Source organism: Pholcus phalangioides, unplaced genomic scaffold (genome assembly GCF_987345545.1).
Source record: "Pholcus phalangioides strain wild (caught in Gottingen) unplaced genomic scaffold, Ppha-v1.0 ptg000002l_1, whole genome shotgun sequence".
Taxonomy (NCBI): Eukaryota; Metazoa; Arthropoda; class Arachnida; order Araneae; family Pholcidae; genus Pholcus; species Pholcus phalangioides.
In genome coordinates this window covers 13713049-13726723 of record NW_028301595.1, presented here as the reverse complement: position 1 = coordinate 13726723, position 13675 = coordinate 13713049, and positions in this window count along the sequence as shown.

Here is a 13675-nt window from a genome sequence, read left to right as displayed (position 1 = left end):
TCGATCAATTGTTAATCACAGTTGAAAATTGCAGTTGAATTACAAAATCAACAAACAGTGGTGTCTTCATGAGGCATAACTACAGTTCTAATTGATTTTTATGGTTTTTGCACCACTTTTTGGTGGTATATCACTCATCTAAATGACAACATATTAAAGAAGAAAAGAATTATTATTCAGAAGAGATTTTGTATTTCGAGGATCACTCATGATGTCTGCGGACCAGTAGGTTTTCGTATTCACTGTTCCGTGGGATAAGTGGCCTTTATGTTTCAATTCTAACGCTGTCCAGGATATGACAAACTATGTTCAGCGTATCTAATTGGCCAGGATTCCGTAATCTATTCCTATATTTGTTCACATCTGGATACCAGAAGAAAATGAATGAAATACACTTTTATAACATCAATTAAATATTATATGGTCACCAATACGACAGATACGGAAAACTGGCTGAGTGAGAAGATATCGATGATTTAGGAAAGGAAAATTCATCCTCAGGGACTCGAACCCCCGGTCTCTCGTTTGACGTCTGCGAGATATTAACAGAATGCTGCCACCGTCCATTGTACGGAGCCATTCAGCATATACATACGCCCCAAGGTGGGGAAATTCTACCTGCCTTCATAGCTTAGTTGGCAGAGCACTCGTCCGGCGACCAGGGTTCGTGCCGCCACGAGGGCAGAGATGAATTTTCCTTGCCTTACATCGATCCTCACTCAGCCAGTTTTTCGTATCTGTCGTATTAACAAGGGAGAGTGACGTCTTTCGTCACCAATACTACGTTTGTTATGAATGGTTAGGGTTCAAAAATATTCGATTAATCGACTGTTGAATTTTTTAATTTACCCGTTTAAAATTTAAATCGGTTCCCATCCGTACTGTATAATGATCTGTCAATTTTCGATCCTCTAGTCATTGAAGAAAACACGCGCAGCGCCGGGAATTACTCATAGCAAGAAAATAAAGCTCTCTTCAACGCGACACTTAATTGAATATTTCAATTTTCACAACTCTCAGCCGAAAATAATCATTCAGTCCCCCCATAATTCCCAGCCACAAAAAAAAAAAAACGACCATCCGCAACTAAATAACACACGTCCCTAAACAAAATATAAAATCACCTCATCCTACTAAAATTCGTGGAAATAGGAACAGAGAGAAATGAGCTCGTAAACACACTACCTCAACCGAGAAAATAATACATTTTGTTTGTATTTCCTCAAGAAAACTGTTGCCTTGTGACCTCCGAGTTGAAAAGTCTTGAGTATTTTATGCGTTTTCTTCTCTCTCTCTCTTATTTCCCATCTCATTTCTCTCTCTTTCTCTCTTTCTTCTTTGCCCCCCCCCCCCATCCTTATAGAAGCAGAGAAGGAACAATCCCCAAGACGAAGGAAATAAGTTCCCCCCCCCTCCTTTTCCCTAAAATCGCATCTTATTTCAAAAGCTGAGAATGGGCTTTTCTTTTGAGTGGAGAAATTCGAGAACTCGTAAGTGAAAATTTCAACACACACATATGCATACACTCCATAGAGAGAGAGAGAGACTGACAGAACCAAATCTCACGCCTGGAAATTTCGACATCCAGAGCGAAACGTGATGCACTGCTTTTTGAGTTGTTTTTTTTTTCCTTATTTGAGAATTTTAGTTTTTCTTATTTATACCGTCTTTTTTGAATAAAAGAAGGATATGCATTTTGAGAAGAGGGTATCCGTCAAATCCTCACACACAAGTCCTCTCTCTCACACACTTCCCCCTCTCTCTCTATCTCTTTCTTGAGAACTTTTAAGCATTTCTATTTTATTTTTGGCGACGGTTTTCGCATACATGCATATATGCATTCGTATACTTACACGGAGTTTGTAGTATTTGTAGCATACAGATTTGATATTATCTGGCTTGTATACTTTTATATACAGGGTGATTCAAAAAAAGACCGGAAAAGCTTTAAAAGGTGGTAGCACACGCACAAGCATGTCCCATAATACGAGACACAAGAGGTCCAGGCATTTTACTGGTCTGTGGGTTAAGAAAGGTTGAGGAAAAGACGCTGGTTTAATGTCAAAAAAAAAGTCCGATCTACAACCCCTTTCATTTCTTAAGATTCCATTATTGACTGTGAATGTCAAAATCAAAAGTCTCTGTATGTATGGATTATACACCACTGTGGCTTATAGAGAGGCATTTTGTCCAGGTAGCGAAATCTGCATGAGGGGATCATTCGCTGGGAAATTACGTCAGTTGAGCTTTTAATGAAATAAATAATGCATAAATCGCTTTGAAATTATGCTACATAGCGTCTATTAAACACTATTATGTAACAGAAATATATACAGGGATTCAGAAAAAGACGGGAAAAACTTTCGAAGTTTATATTGTATATACTTCTGTTACATAATAGTGTTTAATACATGCTATGTAGCATAATTTCAAAGCGATTTATGCAATAGTTATATTTCATTAAAAGCTCACCTGACGTAATTTCCCAGCGAATGATCTCCTCATGCAGATTTCGCTACCTGGACAATATGCCTCTCTATAAGCCTCAGTGGCGTATAATCCATACATGCAGAGACTTTTCATTTTGACATTCACAGTTAATAATGGAATCTTAAGAAATGAAAGCGGTTGTAGGGGTTCGAAAATTCGATGGACCTCTTGTGTCTCGTATTATGGGACATGCTTGTATTTTTGGTTCCGAGTTTTTTAATATATATTTGTCCCGTTTTTTTTATCAATTTGTAGTACATAAGATTATTCAGTAAAAAATAAAAAAAAATTAAAAAACATGAAAATATTGCTATTTTTATGAGCGATACGGGTTGAAATATAAGTGATCTTTCAAAATTTGTAGTGCTAATAGCAACCAAGGTTAAAGAAATATCCTACCTTTTCATTTAATGCTTTAAGATAGGAACAGACGAAGTAGGTCAAAGTTAAGTACATACAAAGATAACATTGGACCAAAATTATATTTTAGTTAGCTTAAGTTAAACAAAAAATCATTTACTTATACATAATATAAGTTGGCCTATCGATATAAAATAAAAGTTTACCAAAACTGAAAAGTGCTAACAATATTGAGTATATTAGAAAGTGAATTTTTTTGAAATTTTCAGAAAACGGGGTATAAAGTAGCCTTCGTTTTAAGTTCCCCTTGAAATGTCAAAATTACTCTCCCCGTTTGTTTAAAAAATTAGAACATCCTTTAACTTAGAAAAGTATTAGTACGAAACGTGATAAAAACTGATTATTTTGAACTTGATCAAATAAGACGTTTGTAAGTATGTTTTCCATGGTATATAAGGAAACCTAAAAATCTTCATTCTCAGCATAAAGAGCACAAAAAAGCAGGCATTTCTGTAAAAAACTAAAATTACATTTGTATTTGTTCCGACAGTATAGGAAAACAGTTGCTGATACCAAACCGTTTTTGGCGCATATCTGAATTGAACCTCAACAAAGGCTTCCGTGGTTATTGTCGATGTAAAGTCCGTAGTAGCGGCCTTGCATTTAGAAATAAAATAATATTCATTCGATGCAAGAATACATTATTTTCGTACACTGTATTCGATTGTAGTATCCATCTTTCATTCACGTAATTATGTACATATGGTTGAGGAAAACTCGACGTGAGATGCACTATATGTATGCAAGTTCATTATATTAATTTTCTAGCTTTCAAATCACGTTGAGTGTAGTAACATGGGTGTAGTTTGAAATGTGTATATGTTATGATTATTCCAAGCCTCGTCTATACAACATACAAATAGTTATTCGGAAATTAGAATTTTACACGCGTCAAAGTACTTGAAAGTACACGAAGACCCACCCTGAAACCTTCCATTATCTAAGCTCGTTACCAAGCTAGAAAAAATACTGATCACTATATTATGTACGATATAACGACGAGAAGAAGATAACAAGATTCCATTCAGTTAAAATTTATGATCACTTCGAGAACCTGAGTGCCCGGGAAAGCGCTTTAACATTCGACGCGATGGGTGACCAACTGCGAATTTCAATCCCATTTGCCACCATTGGTTTGCACACACATGAAATCTGTGAATATTTCAAGAAAGCATCCGCAAATCTGTGTAGACTTCAACAGAGAAGCTTTAGGAGGCGAACGAAGTAGGGAATATTGAGGGGTGGGGGGAAGAACACAGTACCGGAGTGACTATTTCCATCACAAGCCCAAATTACAGTCATTACCGGCGAATCATTCGTTGCCCTCACCACAGCAAATCACAGGAAGGAGGTACTTTTTCGTGAAATATCCGGAACAGATTGCGTGATCAATTTACTTTTTTTTGTCTGGCGCGCACACACACACACTTACACAATGGTCCTCTTTGAATTAAACAGGGCTTTTCCCTCTATTATTCCTTTTTCTTTCTCCTCCATCTGGACTGAAGCCTGAAACGTGACATAGAAAATGGAAAAGATACGTACAGTGCGAAAGGTATTGAGATCGAGGAAATAGCGGGAAAACGGATGTACACGAGGTCATGAGTGACAAACTCTTGAAGTGGAAATTGACAGCTATGGGTAGGACGTATCTTTCATTGTCCTCAACAAGTTCAAGGAGAAAATGAGTGTAACTTATATGAACGGGGCGGTTACCATACATGGATCACCCCCATTTATAAAAGTGCTTCATTCATTAATCAATCGGATGTCAATCAGATTCCAAACACGCTAATTTCAGATACAAGCATCAATTGGAAGTTCGTGGATGTAATAAAACGTGCCAAGTCGAAGGAAGCATTTCATTTATAAGTTAAAAAACCCTATTTCTTTCTGTCATCATACTTATAGTTGCATCACAAACTTTCTATACGGAGTTCATTATAAACATCGCATTATAATATTTTATTTTATTTTATAATGATACCTAACCGATCTTATTTAGATACTTACTGCCAATAATTTGACGAATTTCTTGCAGACAACCGTATTTCTTAGAGATAAATACGTGAAATTTTGACAACATATCAATAGCCCCGAAAAAATACCGTATGTCTGAATCTATGTAAGTCAGAATTTGTTGCCAAATCTCCAAATGAAGCCAAAAAATAACACCAAATACAACCAAAAAAAATCACCAAATGAAGCCAAGAAATCAACAGAAATGGTCAAAACATCACCGACTGCAGCCAAGAAAATTGATTTTGTTACAGCTGTCAAAATATTGTAGACGTCATCGAAACAATAACCAATTAGCAGAAATGAAGGGATAAATTCCTTGAACACAGTTTTTTCTAGTACAGCAAAAACGCGGAGAAGATCTACAATAAATTGAGGGCTGCGAAATACGAAGGAATGTCAACTGAACTATATCAACGTCTTTGTCTAAGTAAATGATCAAATTACATCACAAATATATTTGTCAGAAAACTTTAGCACTCCCAATATGAAAAAATTCCATGGATTTGCAAAACGGGGACTATTTTTTGACCCAATATATTTCAGTGTTTTTTTACAGATTTCAGTGTAAAAACCAATAATAGTGAAAAACCAAAATTAATATAAAAAATAAAAATTAATTGACTTTAATGTAAAGTGTATTAAATGTTTTGGGGCTTAGGCTAACTTGTGAATCCCGGAGAACACAGTAGGCCTAATGATAACACAGGTCTGCAAAAAACGTTTTTTTCAGCTGAATAGGACTTTTTCGGTTCCTGAAATCGAAAGTAACATTAGTTTTTCTCCATCTAGTCAGATTTATAGTAAACTAAGGTTGGTTTTTATGAAGAAAGAATGCTAAAGAAAGGGTATTCTTATTATATATGCGATAGGTAATGAAAATATAAAACAGTTTTAACATTAGACGGCTTTTTCTCAGCACAAGATATCAAGTAAACATATTTCCTGGATATTATGCTCAGGTAAACTCTGAAGAAAGTCATCTCAGCTCTGCCGTGTCTCGAACACCGGCCCTCTCGCGTACCGGGCAAGAATGCTACCACCTACACCACTGGAGATACGACCCTGCCTTCCTTATTTCACGCGCTGTGGCGTGAGGCGCTGAAGTAGAGGAATTAATAGCCACACTCTTAACTTCAGTAAATGGCCCCCAGGTGGGACGGTAGAGACCGACAGATAGAGAGGCTACTAATTCCTCCACTTCTGTAGTCAAGAGTGGCTACTAATGCCTCTACTTCAACGCCTCACGCCACAGCGCGGGAAATAAGAAATGTAAGGTCGTGACTCCAGTGGTAGCATGCTTGCCCGGTTTGCAAGAGGGCCTGGGTTCGAGACACGGCAGAGAATAAATGATTTTTCTTTCCGAGTTTACCTCGGCATAATATCCAGAAAATACCTATTTCCTTTAGTTTTGACATTGCTATTAGTTTGCAGTGTTGAACAGACGATCTGTAGCCATTGGCTGTTGGCTGCGGAACTTTCTTTTATTCTCCTTAATGCTACTACGTTTACAATTTAACGTTTAAGTGTCCAGCAATTGCAATAGTTTGTCTTTCCTCGAAAAGTAGAGCAAATATAACAAAATCAATGACAGATTTGGAATCAGCGCCCCAATATCACCCTAAAATCTCTGAATTATCTTTGCCAATGATTTACTATATTTGTTTCTAGCGCACAGTTTCAATGTGCTTTTTATGCTGCTTATGTATAATCATTGAGAAATTTAATTTTTACTTTATCTCAAAAACTAGACGTGATTGATTTCTTTAATTATTTTTCCAGCAATTACCAACATGGAAATTATAAGGAGCACTAATTATGTTTAAGAAAGGTTTTTTTTTCATCGCAAACCTGTGCAAAATCTCTTGGTTGTACTTCTATTAAATACAAGCACAAATAAGAAAGAAGAAAGATGAAAAAAGAGTACCACAGATAATAATTAAAAATAACTATATTTCAGATTAATTGTAATTACAATATAAACAATTGCTCGAGTTCACTAAAAACACAAAATAATTGGTAAAAACTTTTTCTTCGTTCACATTTTCTGTAGGTTTCGAGTCAATACCTGTTCTTGTGTTCATTTCTGCATTCGACATTCAAGATAAGTCCTGGGAAGAAAGTTCAGCTGTCTTTGCGGGAAATCGAACCGCGTTCTCTCAGTTTCGCTAGACCACTAAGCTGCAACAACAAATCCTCATCCGTCAGAGCTTGTGTGCATTGAGTGAGACAATACATGGACGCCAGACTCGTAATGGAGGGAGCAGGTACGAGGTACAAGAATTGGGGCTGGGAAGAAACAAATGCATAGAGGTGGAGGATGAAATGTCCGCATGATAGTAAAGGAGGGGATGACAGAGAAAATGACCGGAAGCGTTGTGAAATGTAAGGGTATGATGATGGTGATGACCCCTCCACAAAACAGAGAAAAAACAAAAGAGAGAGGCGGAACAATCGGCAGATAGTGAAAATCAGGGTGAAAAAAAAACAGGTTTGTTCAAGTTGCTCACTTCGTTGTGTCACCTCTTTCTCTTCTTCGTTTCACTTCTCGAATATGTGCGGTGTACAAGAAAACAATGCAATTAGTTCCATCTCTAGACCCTCGTCTCTAGTCCCTATCATACACTCCCGAACCTCTTGGTCACCGCGTGCTGCCTAACCCGGGCCAAAGCTCATGCTGCTAACACTGCCACCAGATGGCGAGTTATCCGAAGATGATGCCGCTATTACTACAAATGTTTCGACAGCCGGCGGACGTAATCACGGGTTCAGGAAAACAATTCCACTGCTTTTGCGGGAATCGGACCCACGTCCTCTATAGGAGAAAGCTCTAAGCAGAGAGGATTCGTTTCCTTTGTAACGCAGTGACCTAACGCGCTTATCCGGAAAGTGAGAGGACGTGGATTCGATTCCCCGCAATGAAAAAGGTTTAATTTTCTTTCCTACATCTATTTTCACATTAGCCAGCCACAGGAACCTTCGTATTAATAGCGGAGAGTGACATCATCTTTGGATGAATATCACGGGCTACAATATTACTCGAATATAAGGTATGTATTGCCAAATTAAGAGGAAGCAACAACATAATTATCGTAATTTTCACTTGATATTCCCGATTCAACGAGAAGAAAAAGAAAGGGATAAAACATTCTAGTTCTTGAGAAGATGCGAAATTAGGAATACCCCCTAATGAAACTCAATTTCAAAGGAATAGAAATTAATATCTATTCTATAATATAAAATCACAAACAAACTCCAAAAGGGGCTGTTGCTAAGCAACCGAGTGACGGAAGTGGGTGAAATTTTTGAGTGACGGAAATCTGTTACGGAAGTTGGTTCGATTCATATATCGATATTCACATTCATATATCGATATGATATCATATATCGATATTGGGTCGATATTCACATATCGGGACCCATTTGACCCATCGGGACCATGTTATGTGCATGTACCAAGAGGCTCCTACATCCTACAGCAGAGCCCTTAGGCTGGAATTTAGATTTCGAGCCCCCAAACCAGCTTTTCAGGGGCCCCTCTGTGATTAATTTATAGTGTGAAAAATCAAAAAGTGATAAGAATCGTTGTGGCCCCTGTCAGCCCTTCCTTTGTGGGGGGGGGGGGGAAGTCCATGCCGAGAGGTATATATATGTATAATATACACACACAACAGCAGTGCTCCCAACACAGGGTCGGGGTACCCGGGGAAGATTTCACGTATAAGTAAAAAGTTTTCATTTCCAGGGGCCCTTGATGGATCTCATTGTTTTCTTGCTGCTTTAACGTTGAAAAATTTCGATAGCGGAAGCAAAAGATATATCCAGTCTGGGGCCCCACCAAAAGTATGCGAATTGGTGTCCCGGGTAATTGGTTGGTGGGTCCTGGATTTATGAAAATTTTTCATGGTACTCGCTCCGTGGGATGGCCGACAAGCTTCCAAGTCGGGGGCCCCATGTTTACAGGTTTCATTTTGGGGCCCTGGACGAATCTCATTCTTTTCTGTTGTAGAATTCGCAACAGCGGAAGCCCGAGATAAAGCCAGTCTGGGGCCCCACCAAAAGTATGCGGATTGGTGTCCCGGGTAATTGGTTGGGGGCCCTGGATTTTATTCGTTGGTAAAACGAATACAAATGGAAATTTTTCATGGCACTCGCTCCGGGGGATGACCGACAAGCTTCCAAGTCGGGGGCCCCATGTTTACAGGTTTCATTTTGGGGGCCCTGGATTTTATTCGTTGGTAAAACGAATACAAATGGAAATTTTTCATGGCACTCGCTCCGGGGGATGACCGACACGCTTCCAAGTCGGGGGCCCCATGTTTACAGGTTTCATTTTGGGGGCCCTGGATTTTATTCGTTGGTAAAACGAATACAAATGAAAATTTTTCATGGCACTCGCACCGGGGGATGACCAACAAGCTTCCAAGTCGGGGGGCCCCATGTTTACAGGTTTGATTTTGGGGGCCCTGGATGAATCTCATTCTTTTCTGTTGTAGAATTTGCCACAGCCGAAACCCGAGATATAGCCAGTCTGGGGCCCCACTAAAAATCTGCGTATTGTGTCCCCGCTACTGGATGTGGGGGCCTGGATTTTATTCGTTGTAAAATTGATAAAAATGAAAAATTCTCACAGGGGGGTGTCCGACAAGCTTGCAGGTCAGGGCTTCATGGAAATGTTGGCAGGTTGTAATTCGGTGCCCCTGAATGTATCTCATTGATTTTTGTGGTTTAACATTGTAAAATTTGCAACACATCGGTAGCCCAAGATATATCCAGTGTGGGGCCCCACTGAAATTCAGCGAATTGAATCTGGGGACCCCCATGGGGAAGTTTTCTGGGGATACTTGATGAATCTCATTTGTTTTTTGTTGCTTTATTATTATTTTCATTAAAATTCGCTTCTTCAGTAGGCTGGTGCTTTCACACGTCCCTTTCCCCTTTTCCATAGCACGCTGATGAAGTGGGACGAAATAAACAAGATATGTCCGGGAGAGAAGTGGGGGGGGGGGGTTGGCCGCCAAAGGTGGCAGGGGGGCAGAGCCACCCTAGTATATATATATATTATATTATATTACTACAAGGCTGTAAGATGTATGAAAAAAGGCAAATGCCCAGGTGAAGATGGGATTTCAATAGACATTATTAAAGAAGCAGGAGCAGAATTTGCGAGTATGCTAGCTGCCTTGTTCACAAATTGTCTCACAAAATCAGATGCGTCTGAAGATTGGAATAATGCAATGATAGTTCTTATTTACAAACAAGGGTGAAAAAGAGTATATTAAGAACTATCGACCAATCAGTCTCCTATCAATAATTTATAAAATCTCCACCAAAGTGCTGACATATAGGCGTGAATCCGAATTGGACGAAGATCAACCAAAAGAACAGGCAGGATTTCGAAGCTGAATTCAGTACAATGGATTGCATCCAAACAATCAGGGAACTTATATAGAGACACAAGGAATACGAATTACCATTGTGTATGGCCTTCATTGATTTTGAGAAAGCGTTTGACTCTGTCTTCACATCTGCTCTTGTTAAAGCTCTAGCTGTAATTGTGGAACAAACATTACATCAATGTCATCAAGAAAATACATGACAAAACAACTGCAACGATTCGTCTGGATAAAGGAAAAGCAAAGATTAAACTTGGAAAAGGAGTCAGACAGGGTGATGCTATCTCACCAAAACGCTTTAGAATTTTTTCAGGAGAAGTATTCCGGAAACTGGATTGGGATGAAAAACGACATTGTTGTTATCAGCAGTAATCCAGACGAACCAGAAGAAATGATACAAGAATAGGCGAAGGCAAATATTCAGGTGGGATTGAAAATGAGTCTGCAAAAGACTAAAGTTATGTTCAACACCTTTGCATTGAAGAAGACGATCTTGCTCAACAACACAGAGATAGAAGTAGAAACCTATGTATACCTGGGACAAGAAATTACCATGGGTAACTGAATCGAAATAAACAGAAGGATCAGGATTGAATGGAGCACTTTTGGAAAAAACTGCGTAATTCTGAAGAGTCACATGCCTGAAAAGAAAAGTTTTTAACCAGTGTGTGCTACCAGCACTGACTTATGGAGCTGAACTCACAGTCACAAGCAAGACGATACAAAGGCTACAGACAACGCAAAGGAGCATGGAAAGTGTATGTTAGGCATCACAAGAAGAGACAGAAAACGAATCACTTGGATAAGTAACCACACAAAGGTAAATGATATCATGGAAAGAATCAAACGTTCGAAATAGAAATGGGCTGGACATATTGCAAGAAGACAGAACAACGGATGGACCACAAGTAATCTAGAGTGGTACCCCCATGATGTTAAACGTCCGAGAAGGCGTCCCCACGCAAGATGGGTTTTGGCAATTTTTACCACGAGATCAGGAAACTGGCAGGAGTCAACTGCTTGGCTAAAGCATCAGGCAGTGCAGAATGGAAAAATTTAGAGGAGACCTTCATCCAGCAGTGGATTTAAAATGGTTGTTGGTGATGATTGTGATGATAAATATCTGTGACAACAAATTGTCACATTTGGGGAGGAAATTGAAATTGAAATTGAAACTTAATTCACACATCAAGACAAATACAGAACACAAATACACAAACACATATTACATTCCAATATTAACCCAAGGGATCGTACGATCCGTCCAGGGTTCTCTAACTGATAATACTTGGCAACAGACCAACCAGGTAAAAAACAACTCGTATCTGGACTTGAGTAGATAAAAATTAGTATTCGCTGTGCTTGCACTTTGAGAAATTGATATTATTAATTTCCAACCATAAATTTATCATGCTCACTGAAATTTAAAATTTATCAGATTACGAAAAAACAGCAACAAAAAAACATAAATACAGTCAAATATAAGATATCCAAAAAATACAGTCAATTTTAATCCTTTCAGTGGTGCAGTAGAAATTACTAGCCCCCTCCCGTAAAATGCCATATATATTTTATGAAATAGTCTTTCGGCCGATTTCCAGCTGGCGGAAAGTAGTAAGGGCTATAGCATAAAAACGTTTCATTGGAAAATCAACTTTACAAAACTTTTGGGCTTGTCGATGCTAAAATAAGAAAAATAAGAGGTTTTAAAGAACACGAAATGTCTCTCGCGATTGCCTCCAAAATGAAAATCTGCTTAACATCATAGTAAAGAAATTTGATTTACGAAGAGAAAATTCCATTTTCAGTGATTTCTAATTCGATTTTGATAAGAAACCTTCTACAACCCATCATTAACTCCACTTCAACTCGGAATAATGCGGAAAGGATCAATCACGAATCAACATTCCAAAAACGAACCAACAAACAACTCTCAAAATCCATTCTCGACATGGAATTATATTTGCAACGCAGATTTTGTTAAGTACGTACCTGAACTTTTAAGACGTAAAGGATAAAGAAGAGTGGCAAAGAGAGAGACACAGACGCAAAGAGACGAGATACAATCGTAATTCTGCAAATGCTATTTGGACTTCACTCTGAGAGGCAACTCAATCGGAACAATCAAGAGGAAAGCTTTTCACCCCAATTAAAATCGGATAGGGAAATTTTAATTAGGTTTTAAACAAAGAAAATTAAAAAGAAAAAGAAATAATCCCGTTATAGCGCTTTCAGAATTGAGGGCTGCTCGAATTATACGAGTATAAAATTCAGAGAAAGAGGAGGTTTCGTCTTAGTCTCATTGAGAAGTTCCGAATTGAAATCTTTCTTCTCATTAAGCACTTTCACCAGAAACAAAACTTTTCAACAGAAAAGAACTCGGTCGATGCGTCGGGGTTTCCAACCGAATACCAAGACAGAGGGAGCGCGTTTATTGCCTTTTTTTTTATCTTTTATACAAAAGACCAGCCGAACGAACAATTTCTCTCCATTCAAGCCTTCGGTGTCAGGTTTTCAGAAGGTGGTGAAAGGGTTGACAGAATTTCAATGATGCTGACGAGGGTTGAGAGGGAGGAATAAGCCAAGGTTTTAAACCGGCAAAGAGACGGAGACGAAGGCAGGAGAGGGAAAAAGGTAGGGATAAAAGAGGGCGAAATGTCGGCGCTTCTGGAACGAGAAACAAGAATATTTTCGGCGAACTTCTACCGCTATATATCCGTCAATGTACCAGCTTCCGAGCTGACTGTGGGGACGGGATTGGTCCAAGAGGGTCGGAGATACACTATGTAGAAAGCTTAATGAAGGGTGACGAAGTAGCACAGGGTTGTATACCCTGTGTACCGTGTCTCGTCGTCGTCTCTCTCCTCTTTTCTCTCCTTTTTTCTGTCAACGTGTCAGTCGTTCGCGGACAGCGAAAACTTTAAAATGCTTTTAAAACGCTTCGCAACTTCCAGCGAGGGACTCGAGAGCTTTCCGTTCGCGAAAAAGTTGTTATTTTTTAAAAATTAGAAAAAGCGCTCGTGAAAGGGACGCTAAGGGAAAGGAAAATTGTGCACTTGAGAGATGTATGATACCGAAATAAGAAAGAATGTTGAAAAAAGGAATTATTTACAAACTTGGGGAATAGATTTTTAAGGCGGCGTAGGAGTAACTAACTGGAAACCTGTCACATTTAACTTTTTTTTTCCCCTCATCCTTTCTGAAAATTCTTCGACTTGGTTAACAGATCCTACTAGATTATTCACTTGAATTGGAGTGTGTATACTGGTTTATAATTATTTTAAAGTTTCCAAATAAAAGGTCTGATTTCAGCATTTTTAGAAACATATGCATACAATTTTGTCGAATAC